The sequence below is a fragment of the Vipera ursinii genome (genome assembly GCF_947247035.1).
Source record: "Vipera ursinii genome assembly, chromosome: 3".
Classification (NCBI taxonomy): Eukaryota; Metazoa; Chordata; class Lepidosauria; order Squamata; family Viperidae; genus Vipera; species Vipera ursinii.
In genome coordinates, this window is record NC_139516.1 from 110567241 (window position 1) to 110587009 (window position 19769).

Here is a 19769-nt window from a genome sequence, read left to right on the forward strand (position 1 = left end):
TATATATGAACAACCAATAAAGTCCACTTTCTCTTACACTGATGATATTGCTAAGCAGGATAATGAAACATCTACAGCAGGGGTGTCAAACTTGCAACGTCACGTGATGTGTCGCGACATATTGCGACTTTTTCTCCATTGCCAGCAATGGGGTGGGCCCGGTTTCGGCATGACGCATCCGGCCCATGGGCCGGCAGTTTGACACACCTGATCAACAGGAAAACAACCAGGCTCACAAAATATCAAGAATCCAACACTTCAATATAATGGTACATTTCTTGTATTCTGTATTCTGTATTCTGTCCCTTAAACATGACTTGCATCTAGGCTTTGTAATTTGATTATGTACATAAATAATCGCACTGTGTGTGTTATACAAACTTGGAGTGGGCAGTGAAAATCTGCGATTAATTCTCCTGGTCTCCAAACTGAGAAAGTTAGTATAGCTATAAAATATAAACACTCACAAAGACTCTTCTGTTTCCATTTTTTTTCAACCCCCCAGGAGGACACTATGGCTGAGCCTTATTGCTTCCTGTCTGCAGTGACTCTGACCCTAGTTATGCCACTACGCTTTTTAAAAATAGTAATACCAAAAAGAAAATAGCAAGAAGTGTTAACCAATCAGCCAGATTACTGATCAAAAAAGTAATAACCTAAGTGCTGTTAAACTGTAGTTCAATAAGTCATCTGGAGCTGAGGAATTGGTAAATGCTTTCTTCAGGTGACTTCCATGATATGGTTAGTCATGGAATCACAATAGTTACTGACCAAAGAACAGAAAAGTTCTAGGACAGGAGTATCTGGAGATTGAAGTAGGGGACAAAAGCTTAGAATATTGGTTTGGAATGTCAGAATTATTTTATTTATAAGAGACTAAAAACTGTGGTCTTTATACATTGAAAAAAAAAACAAAAATTAAAGGAAGTGTTTAAAAGCTAATCCAAATAAAAATACTGGATTAGTGACATCTTCCCTTTTAGAGAGGTCAGTATCCAGGAAACTGCATAATAATACCAAAGAGACCAAAATGGTCTACAAGAAAGACCATATGAAAAATAGAATAGAGGTGCAGCAAGGCATGATATTGCATGGTAAAGGTAAAGGTTCCCCCGCACATGTGTGCTAGTCGTTTCCGACTACAGGGGCCGGTGCTCACCTCCGTTTCAAAGCCAAAGAGCCAGCGCTTGTCTGAGGACGTCTCCGTGGTCATGTGGCCGGCATGACTAGATGCCAAAGGCGCACGGAACGCTGTTACCTTCCCACCGTAGTGGTCCCTATTTTTCTACTTGCATTTTTACGTGCTTTCGAACTGCTAGGTTGGCAGAAGCTGGGACGAGTAACAGGTGCTCACTTTGCTACGCGGCACTCGGGATTCGACCCGCCGAACGGCCGACCTGCTGATCGACAAGCTCAGTGTCCTAACCCACTGAGCCACCGCGTCGTATTGCATGATCAGTACATTAAAAAAAGGAACAGGAAAAGCAGAAAACAACAAGTTGTGGCAATGGCAAATAGCAGGAAAGTTGAAGAAAGAGACAGGCTAATTCTGGCTGCACAAGAACAAATCTTAAGAACAAATGGATTCAAAGAACTGAGAAGACAGCAACAAATAACAAACACCGTCTCTGCCAAGGAAGGTAAAGAAACAGCGAACCACTTAGTTAGCTACTGCAAGAAGATCACAAAGACTGATTACAAACAATGGCGTGACAAAGTAGCAACAATGGTGCATTGGAATATCTGCAAGAAATACCATTTGCCTGCAAGCAAGAACCAATGGGATCACGAGATAGACCAAGTACTGTAATGGAAAATAAAGAAGCTTTAAGTGGTCTGGTATCTTAGAATTCAAACACCTACCACATAACATCCCAGATTTAACAATTGTTAGTAAGAGTAGTCTGAATAGTAGATGTTGGAATGCCAACATCACATGTTGCAATACCTGGAGACAGCAGAATGGAAGAGAAAGAACTGGGGGGAAAAAATCACAAAATACAAAGATCCTGCAAATAGAAATAAACTTAATGTTGCAAAAGAAAGCACAGTATCAATAGTAATAGGAGCCTTGGATGCAATACCAAAACATCTGGAGTAGCACTTGAACACTACCGGCATTGACAAAAATCACCATCAGTCATTTGCAAAAGTAGCTTTATCTGAACAGCTTACATCTTGCAATAATCCCTTTAATACCATCAAATAATAACATCTGCTTTAGAAAGGACTTGATAGGTGGACAAAAATGCCAAATCCAGTCTAAACTTGTGTCCGACTGCATCCAACCATAATAATAATAAATATGCAAAACTGTCCTAGGGATTGAAGGCAAAATTAAGGATGGGGATTATAAACAGGGTCTATGACAATTCACTGTGGCCAACTCACCACCACAGCCAACTCACCACCGTCAACTCACCACCACAGCCAACTTGCCGTGGCCAACTCACTGCGGGTCAAGAACTATACTAATATCAAAAAAATAGTGGAACAGAATGATTAAAGAAAGAATGCAAAAGGAGGGACAGCATGAAATGTGAACGACAAAAATTATTATTTTTTATTTTAAATAATTGAATTGAATTGTTAAATTGTCTTGTGGTGAGTTGGCTACACCGATTTGGCTGTGGCAAGTAGGCTGTGGTGAGTTGGCCACAGCGATTTGACTGTGGCAAGTTGTCCCTTTCCAGTGTAAACAATAGACTGTGGACATGAGTCACAGTGTTTTTCTCCCAGCGCAGACTGAGCCCTACTGCAAACTTTCTCAGAATTTGTTTTTGAAAGTCACCTAGAGAAAGGAAGAAGGTTGTTTGGCTGAATCCCAAATCAATACTGTGGTTCTCTGGGGCAAAATAGGATACCCTCCAAAATGACTATAGCTGTGTCTGAAGATTTTTGATGCATCAAAGGCAGAAAAGCGGGACATCTTCAAAATTTATTGATTCATGTATAATTTTTCATGCATGGAATATGACAACATATTCATGAGACCTGTAGTCCAAAATATCTAGACAGCACAAATTGCTTATGCTCTATATTGTTCTTACTATGAATGGAACTAGCCAAATTTGCAGAAACATAGCAAATGGTTCCCCCCTGTAATCTCATCTCATTCTTCTTGGAATAGTTAAAGGATTAAAAAATAGTAACAATATCTTCAACACCATGAAGCAACAACCTCTGTCTATCCCAGCTGCTTAGAAAGGACTAGATAGGTGGATAAATATGCCAAATTCAGTCTAAGCATCTAGCTGACTGTGCAACCAATCATAATAATACGTAGACTAACATTCTCACTGATCATGGCATCGAGCCCTCTCAATTCCTGGCAAATAGACAGGGAAGAAATGGAGCTAGTGACAGATTTTATTTACCTGGGCTCCAAGATCACTGCATATGGGGACTGCAGGCAAGAAATTAAAAGACGCTTGCTCCTGGGCAGGAAAACCATGGCAAATCTAGACAGCACACTAAAAAGCAGAGACATCACCCAGCCAGCAAAAGTGCATATTGTCAAGGCTATGGTCTTCCCAGTTGCAATGTACGGCTGTGAAAGTTGGACCACAAGAAAGGCTGAGCGCCAAAGATTTGAGGCCTTCGAACTGTGGTGCTGGAGAAGACTCCTGCGAGTCCCTTGGACTGCAAGGCGATCAAACCGCTCAGTCCTAGAGGAGATCAACCCGGACTGCTCTTTGGAAGACCAGATCCTGAAGCTGAAACTCAAATATTTTGGCCACCTAATGAGAAGGAAGGACTCACTGGAGAAGAGCCTAATGCTGGGAAAGATCGAGGGCAAGAGAAGAAGGGGATGACAGAGAATGAGATGGCTGGATGGAGTCACTGAAGCAGTAGGCGTGAGCTTAAATGGACTCCAGAAGATGGTAGAGGACAGGAAGGCCTGGAGGAACATTGTCCATGGGGTCGCGATGGGTTGGACACGACTTCGCAACTAACAACAACAATAGCATTCTCACCAAGCCATTTCAGCACTGGGGCAAGTAACAACTCATAACAGTTCATTTAGTGACTGTTCAAAGTTACAATGGCACTGGAAAAGTGACCTAAGACAATTTTTCACACTTAGGTCCACTGGGGCATCCCCATGGTCAAAATTCAGATGCTTGGAAACTGGTTCATATTAGTGAAAATTACAGTGTCCTGGATCTGTGTGATTATCTTTTGTGACCTTCTGATAACCAAAGTCAATGGGGAAGCTGGATTTACTTAACAGTTGGGTTACTAACTTAGCAACTACAATGATTTGCTTAACAATTGTGGCAAAACTCCCTTAGCAACATAAATTTTGGGCTCAATTGTGGTCATGAGTTGAGGACTACCTGTATACACAATATTAGCTCAGAACTAAGCAGGTTCATATGGAAGAAGACTCCAAGAACTTTGCAAGGAAAGGGGACAGCATTCTATTACTGTGATTATTAAACACCTGGCATTCAGAAGGAACCTACGCTGTGATTTGGCGCAAAACATATCCTCATTACATTCCAGTGTTTGAAATGCTGGGTCCTTAAAAAAAAATGGCGGAGAGCACCAAAGCATCCACATTTTCATCTTTATTGTCAGAAAACAGAACTAACTTTCCAGTAATACAAGAAGCTGCACCCTTCATTTGCCAGGATTAAGCTTGGTTCAACTATCAAGGAACAAGAGAATTCTTGAAATACCAAAGCAGCTCCCCACAGTGATCCACTTCAGGGAATTGGTTTTTAAAGCACTTCTGAGGCAAAAGGAGTCTTGGGATCGGGTGGGGGGAATGCCACACAGATACTGCAAAGTGAGCCCCTGATTTGAGAAAATGTTGTAGGGAAGCACAGAAATGAACCTTCATAGGCCAATACTGAACTACATTTAGTTCTCATACAAAGCAAACAAAAATATCTCCTCTAAATAGTAAAATAATGAGGCTCCTGGGCAAACGTACCTCTTTCATTTAAAGAGAAAGTGTTAACTGAACAAAAGGCCAATGAGTGCTACTGTACCTACATGGTGATTTTAGAAAGACAGAAAAACGTAATGCCTGGAAATCAGTCAATGTTTAATCAGCATAGAGAAAGACAGAATCAAATAGCTATCAGTCTGTTCCCAGTAAGTCCAGTCATTTTGACGACAAAACTGAGAACCTCAAGGCCTGTTGCATCTAAAAGAAACCCATAAAATATGTTAATTGCTGTCAGGCTGAACCATCATACCTCACAGGAAACTAAAGACAGAATTTGAGACGCCTGAGGGTCTTTTCAGAGAGCTAGAATCTGTTCACTTGAACCACTAAATGTTCAAATGGCCATCTATCTTTTTTTATTAAAAAAAAAAAGACAGTTCCCTGGCAAGTTACAGCATACCTGTATTTTCATTTTGGTATGTGTATAAATTCAAGCAATCAAGATGTTTACCTGCATAATATATCTGCAGTGTATTATTTTCCAAATTAAAATAAGTTTCCCTCTATTTTAGAAAAAGAGCTTCTCTCAGAAGATTTACAAAATGTAATCAACTCCACCCAGGACAAATATATTAAAGAGTATCAGTGTGGAGCTCTTAAGCTGTGCATCAGTGCAAAGTCATTTCACAAAATGGAAATTGTGGTGGAGCTTCAAGTTATTAAAAATGTAACCATCCTCCTCAAGATTGAATTTTGCTATAAAGCAGCAAAAACAGAAGCAAATAACCAGAGACAAGCATAAATTTGGACCACAAATGTTTCTGCTTTTTGCTTGATTGCCAGATCTACCTTCAAAACAAATACATATCTGACTGTATCAAAATCTCAGCATAAATCATAATGAGTTAATAACAATAGAAAAATGTCCACATTCGTGGCAAAATAATTGGGCAACTTGTACAAATCGATGGGAAATTCCATCAACAGCTTTAGCCTCCTCCATCCTCCTGCCCAGTTTTCTAGAGTGCAGGCAGACTTGACCATAATTAAAATTCTGCCCCACCTCAAAGTCCTCCCAATCTGCCAATGTGCTCATCCCTCTGGCTCTAGTCTTATCACTGCTTTACTACTTCCCCTTGGCACACTCCCTCTTTCTCTGTCTTTTTCTAATTATCCCTTGGAGTAAAAAGCTCTCTAAGCTTTCTCCCCCTAACAACAGTCCTTCCCCCATATGAATTTTTTAAAGAGCAGTGGAACCTAGGTTTTTTTTGTTGTTGTTGTTGTTCTGTGGTCCATCTCAATATTACAAGTGGTCTCAACAGACCAGTTGATATCCTTTCTGATTTTACAGCTCATTACACACTTATAAAACATTTTAATATTTGGAGTTTTGCCCCTTTAAAATGATGTATATGTGCTTCCAGGCTAACCATATAACAGAACAAAACCATATTTTAATTCAACTCCAGCACCAATGCCAAAACCACTTACACATTAGGAAAATAATGTAGATCAGGACCTTCTTTGTTTGCTGGACAACCTGATTTCAGTAAAAAATAAGCTCAGTTTCCATTATTAATAAAAATAACATTGGTCCAGGTTCAGATCACTCTGAATGTTTTGCACAATTTCTGCAGAACCTGTAATTGTGGACTTGTGGACCACAATGTGAGCTTCCAAAAAGCATTTGTCTATGACTAGGATTTATCTCATTTCTTTCTCCTTACCCTCTAAAACTATTTCTCTCATCTTTTCTTATAGTTTGCTTTTCAGCTTTTTGCTTAATTCTGGACTCTTTGACCCTTTACTTGTATTTCTTAAAGGAATTTTCTCAACCATCATCAGGACTATTGTCATTATAAACTCCATTAGTTTTTAACCTCCTGAACTTTTCAAACCATCACATCTGCTCAGTTAGTCAATTTCAGGGGCTTCTTAGTTTGCAAATGCAATTAAATAAAAGCACCAACTACATTACTGTATGACAATTTTACAGTGAAAGGTTACTGGGCTTCTGTTATTCTATTACACTTACATTTAGGTTCTAGAGTACAGTACTTATTCTTTCTCATTTATTATATCAAATGAGAATAAAATATCTACTACTCCAACTAGAGCAGAATCTGATGTTATGGAAAATGTCCATTTAGCATATTCTTATCTTGCCTTTTCTTCATGTCGGAAATGATATGTCTGGGGCCATCTGGTGAATTTGCTGCCACAGGCATTGTATACACACGTTTCTTAAGAGCAGGAAAATGCTGCAGCTAAAATTCATTCCATCTTTCCCAAATGCTAGGAAGGAAAAACCTGGCACTGTTACTGCTGTAGTTGACAGATTCACTTTACCTCGGTCTCACAAGCACTCTAGGCTCTGCTATCAGTCACCAAGCTTAATTGGCTGGGCCTGGCATTTAAACAGCACTCCAACAGCTAATGGCCAGCTACAAATGCCAGTAATTGCTCCCGCTATCTCACAGACTGAGATCATCAAGCTTGGTGTAGTCATATTACATGTTCCAAGGGAGATATCCTGCTACTCATGTTGAGGATTTGAAAGACTCTAGCATTGCTGTTCTAAATTAACAGCCATTTTACCTAACTTGATATTTTACAGAAAATAGATTCTATGAAACTAAATTCTACCTAAATTCAAAATCTAGCATTATAGGGCTATTGCAAAGTGTGTGTGTGTGTGGGGGGGTTGCATATAAAGGCAAAAAGGGGCATCTGAGGACTCCCCTTTTTGCTGAAGGGCCCTGACAGTCTGGCTTGAGAGTTACAGTATGTGGTAACAGCACTCTAAATAATGCCAAGCATTGGAGGCCGGCTTCATTTTTAATGTTCAATGGAAATTCAGAGTGACACTATGCCAAAAGGAAGGTTGAAAAGAGCCAAGTGTTGCCTAGTTTTAAAAAAAAACCAACAGTGGTGGGGCTTGGTAGCTTCCTAGAGATGCAGACCAGTGACACTGATCATACTTTCTTATGAAAAACAGTCCTTTCATTTTACAGCATACAGTATTCTAAAATTAGCAAAACCACAGACATAATATTTTTTTAAAGTTACTCTCCCATTTATGTGGATAAAATACAGTGTCATTTCCTTGGCATAATGTTGATAAGTGGTGCTGATAAGACTACTGCAATAATTTATAGGAATATTTAGGAAGTGTATTAACCTTATCACTGTTAGCATGGTTAATAATAATTTTCTTTATTTTATTTTTTAATTCCATTTATATCCCGCCCTTCTCCGAAGACTCAGGGCGGCTTACAAGCTTAGCAAAATAATCAGTCAGATTTTTCTAAAGAATTTCAAGTATTTTATCATAATATTTTTCCCATGTCTTTTCAGTGCTTGGACAGTTACTAGTTGTTTGTTGTATTGAGTAGGTCAATAAGCTAGCATTTCTATGAAGGATATAGCACTTTTGCAGCAAAGATCCTTGGAATTGGATAAATGAGGAATGTTAGCATTGTAGATTTATTCTGCTTCAGTTATTCTGTGACAACCTCAGTACAATCTATGAGATAAGGTTAGGTTGCTAAAGAGAATGTGTGCCTCACTACTGCATATTGTTCATCTGATTTGTTGAAAGAAAGGTAGTTGGTAGCAGAGTTCCTCAAAAAAATGAATGAAATGTGTACTTTATTTTTTTTCTTTTTCAAAGCAAAAAAGAAATGTTCATTTGCCTTTAGGAATGACTTCTACCCTTGCCAGTAAAACTCAGCTTTTGTGAAGCAGAGGCTATTCTGAATCCAAGACCTAAGGGAAGGACCATCTACAATTAGATAAATATCCATATTTTGCATGTTCATCTAAAATTCCCAGGAAAACCCCATCATCCCCATGATCTGCCACCTTACAAAGTGACTGTGGGTCTCAGAATAAAAAAATTATTAGGTACTTCACAGCAGTATGGCCTCTCTGGAACTAGCTGGCATGCAGCCAGGGAGAGTCCCCAGCTCTATCAATCTGTAGGCTGCAGGATCTGCCAGCTCCCTTATGGCAACTGAGGGAGCTGACCCAGACAACAGCCGGAAGAAAGGACAGAACTGCCTAGTATTTCTACCTCTGTACCGCAGGAAGCATTTAATGATCTAGAGGAGATGCAAAAAAAAGGGGGGGGTGTGAGTAAATCTGGCATTCATTCCCATAACTCCAACAGGGAAAAGAAAGCTACTATGAAGGTAGTATAATGAGCCAAAGTGATGATCTTGGATAAAGTACACAGAAACAGCTGTAGAAATAAAAGCATGTGTTAAGTCCAGAGAAAAGATCAGATTGGCCTCATCCTTCTTCACTGGGGCATAAGAAGGAGGGAAAGGGAACACAGCCAGGCTTTCAAGATTCTATCACTATAATGTGACTGTAATTTCATATTGCCCATTCCAAGGTGTAAAAGCCCTATTCCATCCACTTGTTTCTCAATTCCCTTGGCACCTCCTCCTGGAATGGTTGTTAAGCACATAAAATGATGTCATCCTGTAACCGAAAGTAGGCGGTTTTTGTAAATATTTACTCAGAAGATCAAGTGACTACTACAAACCTGTCCTAACCTGAACCATGCAAGGATTTGGAAAAGCCTCCAGTCACTGCTATATATTTCAGAAACACCTGACAAGGGAGGAGGAGAAATACAAATAAGTTCCATTTCCTGGGTTTTTTCCCTCACTGGCAATGATACAGATGTAAAAGTGCCCCATGTATCAATAAGAATCAGCCTTGAGTCAGAAGCAGGGCCTTCTCGTAGAACAAAACCTGGAACCTCCTGGGTATGAAGCACTGCTAGCCCACACAAGCTTCGGCATCTCAGTGTCTTTGGGGGTGGAGGTGGGAAAAAAAATCTGTATGAGACTTGGAGGTGCTTATCATGAATGAGTTGATTAAGTGATCTCCCAACTGAATGGTTGAAAGATTTTATTCTTCCTTTTCCATTTTTTTCTTCTTTTTGCTATGAACTATTCTTTTTCTCTAGTAAAAAAAGAACATCTTTAAGGCAAATTGATCATCTGTCTTCTAATGAGGCTGGAACAAGCTTCTACCTTATGTTGAAAGGATTCTAAACTTGCTCCAGCTTTTAGGTTTGTAAAGCACAAGTAAAGATAAAATTTCCTTCAGTCAAATCCTGGTGACTATATAGATACATCTGTGTAAGCCTTCCTGCATCTAACCAACCAACCAACCAACCAATCAGTTTAAATATCAGAACTCAAGAAAAATATAAAAATAAAATGATATTTAAACACTAATGATGTAAAATTGTCTACAGAATGCATATTATTTAACAGAACCTAACGTCATATCCTTGCAGATATTAACAAACGCCATGCAAAACTTTAAACCATTATATGCAATGAAAGTTTTCTTCACTGATTAAAAAAAGTTTCTATAACTTTCATCTAACTGAGCTGGGACATATAATAATGAAGAACAGATGAGTTTTCTTCAGCTGTAATTTGAAAAGGAACAATATAGCAACATATGAAATATTGGAGCTGCAGGGAAAGGCTCGGCAAGCTATAGGGGTGTTACTAAATCTTCCATATAAAACTGCTGAGAGATGTTAAACCTGGCCTTAAAGAAGAATATTTCATAAAAGGGCAAAATGAGGAATGTAATGAAATAGCTGGACGCACTCCATATGTTCTGCTGGATATTTGATGTGCTCTGAGGTCAGCCCACTTTCATTTTTATATATAATGTCTGAATATCTTTCTCTTTCAATTTTTTTAGTCTGCTTAAATTCTAAAAGATGTAGAAAATTCAGAGAAAGACCCTGTGATGAGACTTTCTCCAAAGCTACCTGAGATTGTGACGATTAAGTTTAGTCAGACAGGGCAAATGTATCAGTCCTTTCAGGATAAGCCAATATCTATTAACTGTTACCTCAGTCTTCAACTATCCAGTCTCTAATCTTAGGTTGCACTGGATATGTATCTTTCTCAAGGACACTTGATACTGATGCCACAGGGAATATTTTGTATAATTTTTACTTCTAATTTCTAGTAAATCACGTGGCACATATTACACAAAACATCAGAAGGAATTGAGAATCTTATTGTTCCTAATTCAATGTAATCAAGAATCTTGCCCTTCCTAACTTATTAGCTTAACATGGCTAAATTGATTAGAAATTAAAAGATTTTGCTCATAAGTAAAGTGCATTTACTTTGGAATTAGAGCAGTGCTTCCTTTTTTTTTCCTAAAAAGGAAGAACGTGTGGAATCCTTGGTGCTCTCTGAGTTTGGTTGTTTGACTGAAGAAATTTCATTATCTGACAAGGTAACATTATCAGTGGTAGTAAATGTGGGATTTGCTGCCTGTTTATATGCAATAGCTGTCATGGTTCCGACAGATGAAACTCGTCAAAAGAACTTCGAGGTATTGTTTACCTTAAAGAATCTTTTATTTGAGAAACAAAGTATCGGCATTACATAGTTGAAACCAAAAACTAAATTCCCCTCCCCTGGATACAAAATAACAAAGCACAATTCCCTCCTCCAATAAACAGTCATAAATCACATTCCCCCAATCAGCTTGAAGCACGGGCTTTCTCCCCAGCTCTCCAGTCCACCAAAACTCTATCAACTCTGGACCCAATGACCTTGGGTTCCCACGGCTGAGTTATTGTTATGACTAGCTGGACTTTCATCCACATTCCTCCTCCCAGCATCAACTAACTCTAAAAGCAATAGAGAAAAATGGCTGCATTTCCATCTGTTGTAAAAGCAAGAACATCTGATGTTAGCAGCATTGACAATAGCTTTCCCTGTCAGTATTGGTGGGAGTGTGGTTTCCTCCTCCTTTTTAGTTCTTTGATTAGGGAACTGTTTTTTGTTATATTGTTGTCTGATGTTAATCCTTGCTTGGCTGGTTTCTAGAGCTGATGGTTTCTGATTTTTTTGTCTCCTTCTTAGCTTTCTTTACTGTCTCTTTTGAATGCTGTATAAATATGATTCATCTGTGTATGTCTATTGATGGCTTCTTCATGTCTGCAAGCAAACTATTAAGCTCAAAGAACACTAAGGACTCCATAGCTCCACCCTGAGCTATATATATTCTCTTTAAAGCTAGAATATAAAATACTTTTTCTTTCAAGTATACAGCTTGACTTTCTTTGCTCTTCCCTTTCTAATTTATAGCATATGGCAGGTCTCAGGATCACGCCTAACTTGGTTCAGTCTATGTCTCTTTCACTGGTCCACTCACTTCAGGTAAGTCCTGTGGCTCAGCTTGAGACTCAGTCTAGTGAAACTCTTTATCCAGATGTAGAGTAGAGTAGAGTAGAGTAGAGTAGAGTAGAGTAGAGTAGAGTAGAGTAGAACAGAACAGAATAACAGAGTTGGAAGGGATCTTGGAGGTCTTCAAGTCTAACCCCCTACTCAGGCAGGAAACCCTATACTTTTCATACAAATGGTTGTTGAATCTCTTCTTCAAACTTCCAGCATTGGAGCATTCACAGCTTTTGGAGGCAGGTTGTTCCACTGGTTAATTGTTCTAAATGTCAGGACATTTCTTCTTAGTTCTAGGTTGCTTCTTTCCATGATTAGTTTACATCCATTGCTTCTTGTCCCACCCTCAGGTGCTTTGGAGAATAGCTTGACTCCCTCTTCTTTGTGGCAATCCCTGAGATATTGGAACCCTGCTATCATGTCACCCCTAGTCCTTCTTTTCATTAAACTAAACATACCCAATTCCAGCAACTGTTCTTTATATGTTTTAGCCTCCAGTCCCCTAATCATCTTTGTTGCTCTTTTCTGCACTCTTTCTAGAGTCTGAACATCTTTTTTTACATTGTGGTGACCAAAACTGGATGTAGTATTCCAAGTGTGGTCTTACCAAGGCATTATAAAGTGGTATTAAAACACTTCACATGATCTTGATTCTATCCCTCTGTTAATGCAGCCTAGCACTGTGTTGGCTTTTTTGGCAGCTGCAGCACACTGCTGGCTCATATTTAAGTGATTGTCCACTGGGACTCCAAGATCCCTCTCACAGTTACTACTATTGAGTGAGGTACTACCTATACTGTACCTGTGCATTTAGTTTTTCTTGCTTAAATGTATAACCTTATTTTTTTCACCATTGAATTTTATTTTGTTAGATAGGGCCCGATGTTCAAATCTGTCAAGATCCTTCTGTATTTTAAGCCTATTTTCTGAAGTATTGGCTATTCCTGCCAGCTTAGTGTCGTCTGCAAATTTGATGAATTCCCCATCTATCCCCTCATCCAAATAATTGATGAAGATATTGAAGAGTACTGGGCCTAAATAAGAGCCTTGGAATACCCTACTGCAGGGGTGTCAAACTCAGTTTCACTGAGGGCCGCATCAGCATGGCGGTTGCCCTCTGGGGGCTGGGTGGGCGTGGCCAGGGTGGGCGTGGCCTACTGGGTGGGCGTGGCCGGAGTGCATATGGCCTATTGGGTGGGCGTGGCCAGCTCTACATGGTTCTCATCAAGGGTGCCTATGGGGGCCTGGGCAGGAGTGGGACAGATCTGAGGGTCTCTGGGCCAGGGCCAAGGCAGCGGGGGCCATTCCCTCACTGTTTCCAGGATGGTTTCGCGGGCCGCAGGAAACCACTTCGCGGGCCGGATCTGGCCCCCGGGCCTTGTGTTTGACATGTCTGCCCTACTGTATACTTCCCTCTATGTAGATGCAGTTCCATTGAGGACTACACAATGAGTATGGTTGGTCAACCAGTTATGAATCTGTCTGGTGGTGATGCTGTCTAACCCACATTTTTCTATCTTATCAAGTAGTAGGTTGTGGTCTATTTTATCAAATGTCTTACTGAAGTCCAAGTAAGTTATATCCACAGCATTCCACTGGTCCACTAATTTTGTCAGTTTGTCAAAAAATGCAATAAGATTTGTCTGGCATGGTTTGTTTTTGACAAACCCATGTTTGCCTCTAGGTGTTTGTTAATTCATTGCTTGATTATCTTTTCCAGAATCTTCCCAGGTATTGATAGGTCTGCAGTTTCATGGATCTATTTTTTTCTTCTTTGAACATGGGAACTACATCAGCTATGTTCCAGTCCTCTGGTAGTTTCACAGTGCTCCAGAATCTTTCAAAGATAGAGTTAGTTCAGTGGTTCAGAGATCACATCTGCCAGTCCCTTCAGAACCTTGGGGTATAATCCACCTGATCCTGGTAATTTAAACTCCTCTAGGGCTGACAGGTGCTCACTTATCATTTTCTTGCCTATTTTAACTTGCATTCCTAATCTAATTCCTAATATTTCACAGTTCTGTTTTGATAGGTTGGACTGTTTTTTCCTTTTGTGTAAAGACAGATGCAAAAAATGAGTTAAGCATTTCTGCTTTCTCCCTATTGCTTGTCATCTTCTTGTCACTTTCTCAATGGACCAATTGTTTCCTTGACTATTTTATTGTTTTTCACATGTTGAAAGAAGCTTTTGAGGGTTTTTTTACTTTTGTGGCAAGCCTTAGTAAGTTCATTTTGAGCCTTCGCTTTCCTGACTTCATCTTTGCAGATTCGGGCTATTTGCTGATATCCTGCCTTAGTTATGTACCCCTCTTTCCACTTTCCACTGATCTCTAACACCGTCCTCTGAATCAGACCTGAGGTATTGCACAGACCTAGTGAGAAGTCCTCTGCTTTGGGCTGAAGGAGAGTAAAAATCAGATGTCAACCTACTTCCTAAAAACATGACATTTATTTTTATCTGCATGAAAGACTCTTATTTGGACAGAACAATCTTTATGATTGTTGAGTCATTTGTAAAAACTCCCCTGTATGTGAAACCTTTATACTTCTATTACTTAGTGCTTTTGTTTAACATAAAGTAGTTGTATAATGCTGCCTTTGCTAAGAAAAATTAAATGTTCCCTGGAGGCAAAGACGACAACAAAAATGGTGAAGAAGCAGTAGCAACACATAGGAGGAGGAGCAGATCATACTGTGATCAGCAGAAACCTTTAGCAATATCAGATCATGGTGCCAATTATCTGAGGTATGTATAATCTAAAGTTAAATGGAAAAATGAGCATGCATCCATGTGGAATAGCCCAGTGGGGTAGAATGTTCAGCGTAGCATGCTCTCCCTGTTTTCATCCTTCTTGCTGTTAGGTAGAATTGTTAGTCCCTAATGAACCAAGCTTGAATTCTAGCCTATAAGATAATGAAAAGGCAGAACTCCTTCAAGAGAGTATGGTCATTAATTTCTGTTCCCTACACCTCATTTTAGGCGAGCTTTCCTTCATTTGCAACAATTAGAGCTTTCCAAACACAAGGGAATCTAAAATAGTATTTTGTCTTCTTCCCAATTAGAGCAAAGGAACAGAAAGCTGTGCTGCTGCTAATTACAGGCTTGCTATGGTGTCAGATCTTTTTCCTGGGAAATGAAACTTTGATTAGACAGAGATTTGCCCTATCAGTTGCCATCCTCTGAAGTGCATTTTTAATAGATGAGTCTGAGGATTCCTGTCCCCCCCCCAAGCCTCATAATTTGATAAAGCAGGCTACTTCTTATTTATATATTTTAATTAATTTAATCAAAAAACTTATTATAGATCAGGGGTGTCAAAGTGCCGGCCTGGGCCGGATGCGTCTCGCAGAAGCTGCACCCACCTCATTACCGGCAATGGGTAAACAGTCCCGATACATTGCACGATGTCACATGACGTCACGAGTTTGACATGTCTGTTATAGATGAACAAATGAGGTAATAATGGAAATACAGAAGCAGAATAGCTAAAGGAGTTTTACATGTAGCTTCTTGTTTGTTTGTTTTTTTCAAAAGAGAACCAATGAGCTACTTGGAAGAACCCCAAAAGAACATTTTCCACATTGATTACAAGAAAACTGCCTGTTATAGTTTTAATATGAAAACCATTGAAATAGAAAGTATTTTTTTTAGAAAAGCATACAGGATAATGATTAAAACAGTTCATCTCAAGAAAGATTCTGAGGATGACTTCCTTCAGTGAACAAAAAGCAAATAAAAATAAAATAAAATGTATCCTATAATCAAATAGAGCCTTGGTGAGCCTTGGTGGAGCAGTGGGCTGATGCCTCCTTAAGTAACACCAGCTGCCTGCAATTAGTGCAGGTTCGCATCCCACCAGGCTCAAGGTTGACTCAGCCTTCCATCCTTCCGAGGTAGGTAAAATGAGGACCCAGATTGTTGGGGGCAATAAGCTGACTTTGTAATAATGCCACTTGGGGTGTGTGTGAAAGCCCTAACAAGCAGGCATATACATAGAATGAAGGCTACTGCTAAGCTTGTAAGCCGCCCTGAGTCTTCGGAGAAGGGCGGGATATAAATGTAATAAAAATAAATAAAAAATAAAATAAATAGAATATTTCAAAGACTCAGATGTAGATACACACCTTAGTGAACCGTCAGCCAGAAGTCTAGATCCTGTCTCTTTGCAGCTGGAAATGTAATTAAAGTACTGAGGAGCGGTTGCACAAGGTGATGAACACTGAGACCCCCCTTTATAACAATGTGTAATAATGACCCATCAATGATCAAAGGCAAACTGTTTGCCAATAGATAGCTTTCCCAGTTGGGACATTACATAAAATCATAGAGGTAGGGGGTAGTTACTGAAGTTGACACATTTTTATATAACATGACCAAATTTTTAGAAATATGACCAGAGTTGCTCTTTTAATAAATTTATTTTATTATTTTATTAAATTAAATTTATTAATTTATTTTAACAAATTTATTGAATTTATTCTCACTTTTATCAGGAACAGATTTTCAATATTCTTGTGACTGGATATTTTCCTGTGATATCCAAGGAGGGTCTTTCATCCTAGTAAAAACATTTGAGCTCATAACCTGATAACAGAATCTGAAGCGATGAAGGCTTGCAACAGCCATATCAGTATGTTTTCACTACTGCATCTAATAACTGATGCTATTGTATACCCACTTTCATGGCTTATGTTAATCTTAAAGTTCAATGCCATCAAGGGGTTTGAACCCAGCCCTCCAAAGTACAAATCAAATGGCCAAAGCACTACAATACACAAGGTAGGGCATATAATGGAAAATCAACATCAACCTTCAGTTACTATTTTTCACTGAATAAAATGTTTGCTAATTAAAAGTAGCCAGATATCATCTGCATGTCTGTACATTGAAGGGAGGGATAGCTCTACACCACAACTGCTGTCTTAGCTATTTTCTCTCTTCTCCTGTGCCTTCTAGCACTTGGTGGTCATTCCAAAGCTATTTTGGGTACAGCTGTTGCCAGCGTTGCTGGTAGCACATGCTGCTTTGTGCCATCTGTTTTTTCTTTTTTTTCTTTTTGCTTCAGTCACATCCAATGCTCTTCAGCATGACATCAATTTTCCTTCTAATTTTTAAGAGAGAGAGAATGCCATTTTACTTGCTGCAAAGCATGACCTTCAAATTATGAAATTCACCCAAACAACTAATCCTAAACTAACCAAAACTAATGAGTTAATGGGAAACTAATAGAAAAACAGTGTGACTCAGAGACATTATTTCAGCCTTCCTTCATTATTTTTTTCTAAGTACTTATTCTGCCCTTTCCATCTTTCCATCTATATATATGGGAAAAGAGGAATTACCATTTGAATTTAGGGCTAAAATATTGGCAGTATTCACAGAATTAGCTCATGGTAAACCTCTGGCATAATTTGTTAACAAAACATCTGCATATCTTCTCTTCATTTCAAGATTGCCAGGTGAACGTAGTAATACATTTCACCTGATAAGTTATATTTCTATGCATTTCGTAACTTTTATTTTCCTTTTTAAAAATCAAGATCACATTGCCTACAATGCTTTCTTGACAATAAACAGAAATGAGTAAACTATACTGTTTGGTAAACATTTCACAAATCCTCCCATGATGACTCTAACCACAAAATGCTAATGGCTAAGATACAAATTCCCTTCCACTCATTTGTGATTGCCCCTTATGCATTCTTCCCTTCAGTAGCACATTGGCCATCAAGACAGCAGAGTGCTCTTTCAACATTCTAGTCATTCCAACTAGTCATTCCACGATGCCATCCCAACGAAGTAGGGCAAATGATTCAATACTGCATTATCCCCGGATAAACAGGTAGGGTGATGTGCAAGAGGGAGCATTTGTATATCTGCATCTAATAAGTTCCAAGAAATTAATTAGAGGCTTTATCTAGGTGACCAGCTGCTAAAGACTAAATTTGAGACAGCAGGGACACCAGGGCATTTATATCTTGATATAGTCTGGCTTATTTTTCAGGAAGTCTGTGACATAGAATTTAATATCATGGTTGTGTGCGAAGTGAACTTTCCTTTGTAACCTTGAAGGATGTGAAATAAAGTAATTTTGGATACAAAAAAAATGGTAATAACAAGGGATATTTATTTTTCTCATGACTTTTACCATAAATTTCCAGGATTCAACCTCACACTAGTAGAATAGAATTTTTGTTATGGTCACTGACCAGAATTTCAAACAGAAACACATTAATAAAAAAAGTAAAATCGAAACAAGATAAAATATTACAACTGGTGGTGGGTTCATAAATGGACGGGTCTGCCTAATTTTACAGGCATTGGAACAAAATTTTGCTACGTTCAAGGAGCCTGAATCAATACTGATCTGATAACAATAACTGTACATAAAAAGGATCACAATTTTCTGGCTGGTGTACCTGGTAAAACATTGAATCTTTGTAGAAGGTGAAATATAGCAAGACATGAGTTGTCATTTCAACAGATCTTTGTCCAAAGGGGCACAGCCTTAGCTTTCAAGGGACTTTTTTATATGGGTACTGCAAAACTATGGAGGGAAAGTGCTGAAGCATGCTAAAGTTAGTGCTCTTCGCAATTTGGAACCTTTATGTAGTGTAAGTATCTTAGTAAGGTAAAGGTAAAGGTTCCCCCGCACACGCGTGCTAGTCGTTTCCGACTCTACGGGCCGGTGCTCATCTCCGTTTCAAAGCCGAAGAGCCAGCGCTTGTCCGAGGACGTCTCCGTGGTCATGTGGCCGGCATGACTAGATGCCAAAGGCGCATGGAACGCTGTTACCTTCCCACCGTGGCGGTCCCTATTTTTCTACTTGCATTTTTACGTGCTTTCAAACTGCTAGGTTGGCAGAAGCTGGGACGAGTAACAGGCGCTCACTCTGCTACGCGGCACTCGGGATTCGACCCGCCAAACTGCCGACCTTCTGATCGACAAGCTCAGTGTCCTAACCCACTGAGCCACCGCATCCCTGTAAGTATCTTACTGGTTTGTAAAAAGGGGTTTGACTTCTCAGAAAAATGTTCTTCGGTAGTAGCATCCTGTCAGGCTTCCAGGTCTTTAATATATTGTTTAGATGCGTTGAATGGTCATGCTCATAACCCATCATTAAGAATTCCTCCCCGGCTAATTCTGCATAAACTAGGCAAAGAAAGATAAGAAGGAGTAGGAAGTTTGTATCTCTTGGGCAATTATAGCAGGGGAAACCGTTTGCACTGCTGTAAAAATATTTCCTTATCCATATATACCTAATAAAGATGTCAGATTTGTGAATTAATGAAAAAAGAAAACCACTCATGACTTAGTCTATCCTATCAGCTGTCTATCAAAATGCCAAAGGCACTATTTTTTATGTACTGTGACACCAGGATGCTGGGAGGGAAATCCACTCTTGTAATCCAGGGCTTCTTAATTTTTACCTCTCCCCTTTTCCTTTACACCAGGTGCTTATTTAAACAACAGTTATATGAACTGCTGTTACATCAAACAGAACAGGGATACCAAATAGTAAAAATTACAAATTTTTATACTGTATGATAGTTTAGTCCTTGCAGAAACTAAGGGCTCCGACACTGTAGGAAAATTAAAGTCTTAACTAAGCAACTCCAACAAGTAGCAG

The 19769-nt window shown here is 39.2% G+C and overlaps 1 protein-coding gene across 1 annotated transcript in view; it reads right to left on the bottom strand.

Annotated features, from left to right (window-relative positions):
• The window catches only part of RASAL2 (RAS protein activator like 2), a 236233-nt gene that overhangs the window by 112521 nt on the left and 103943 nt on the right, over positions 1-19769 (bottom strand). The window lies entirely within an intron of this gene.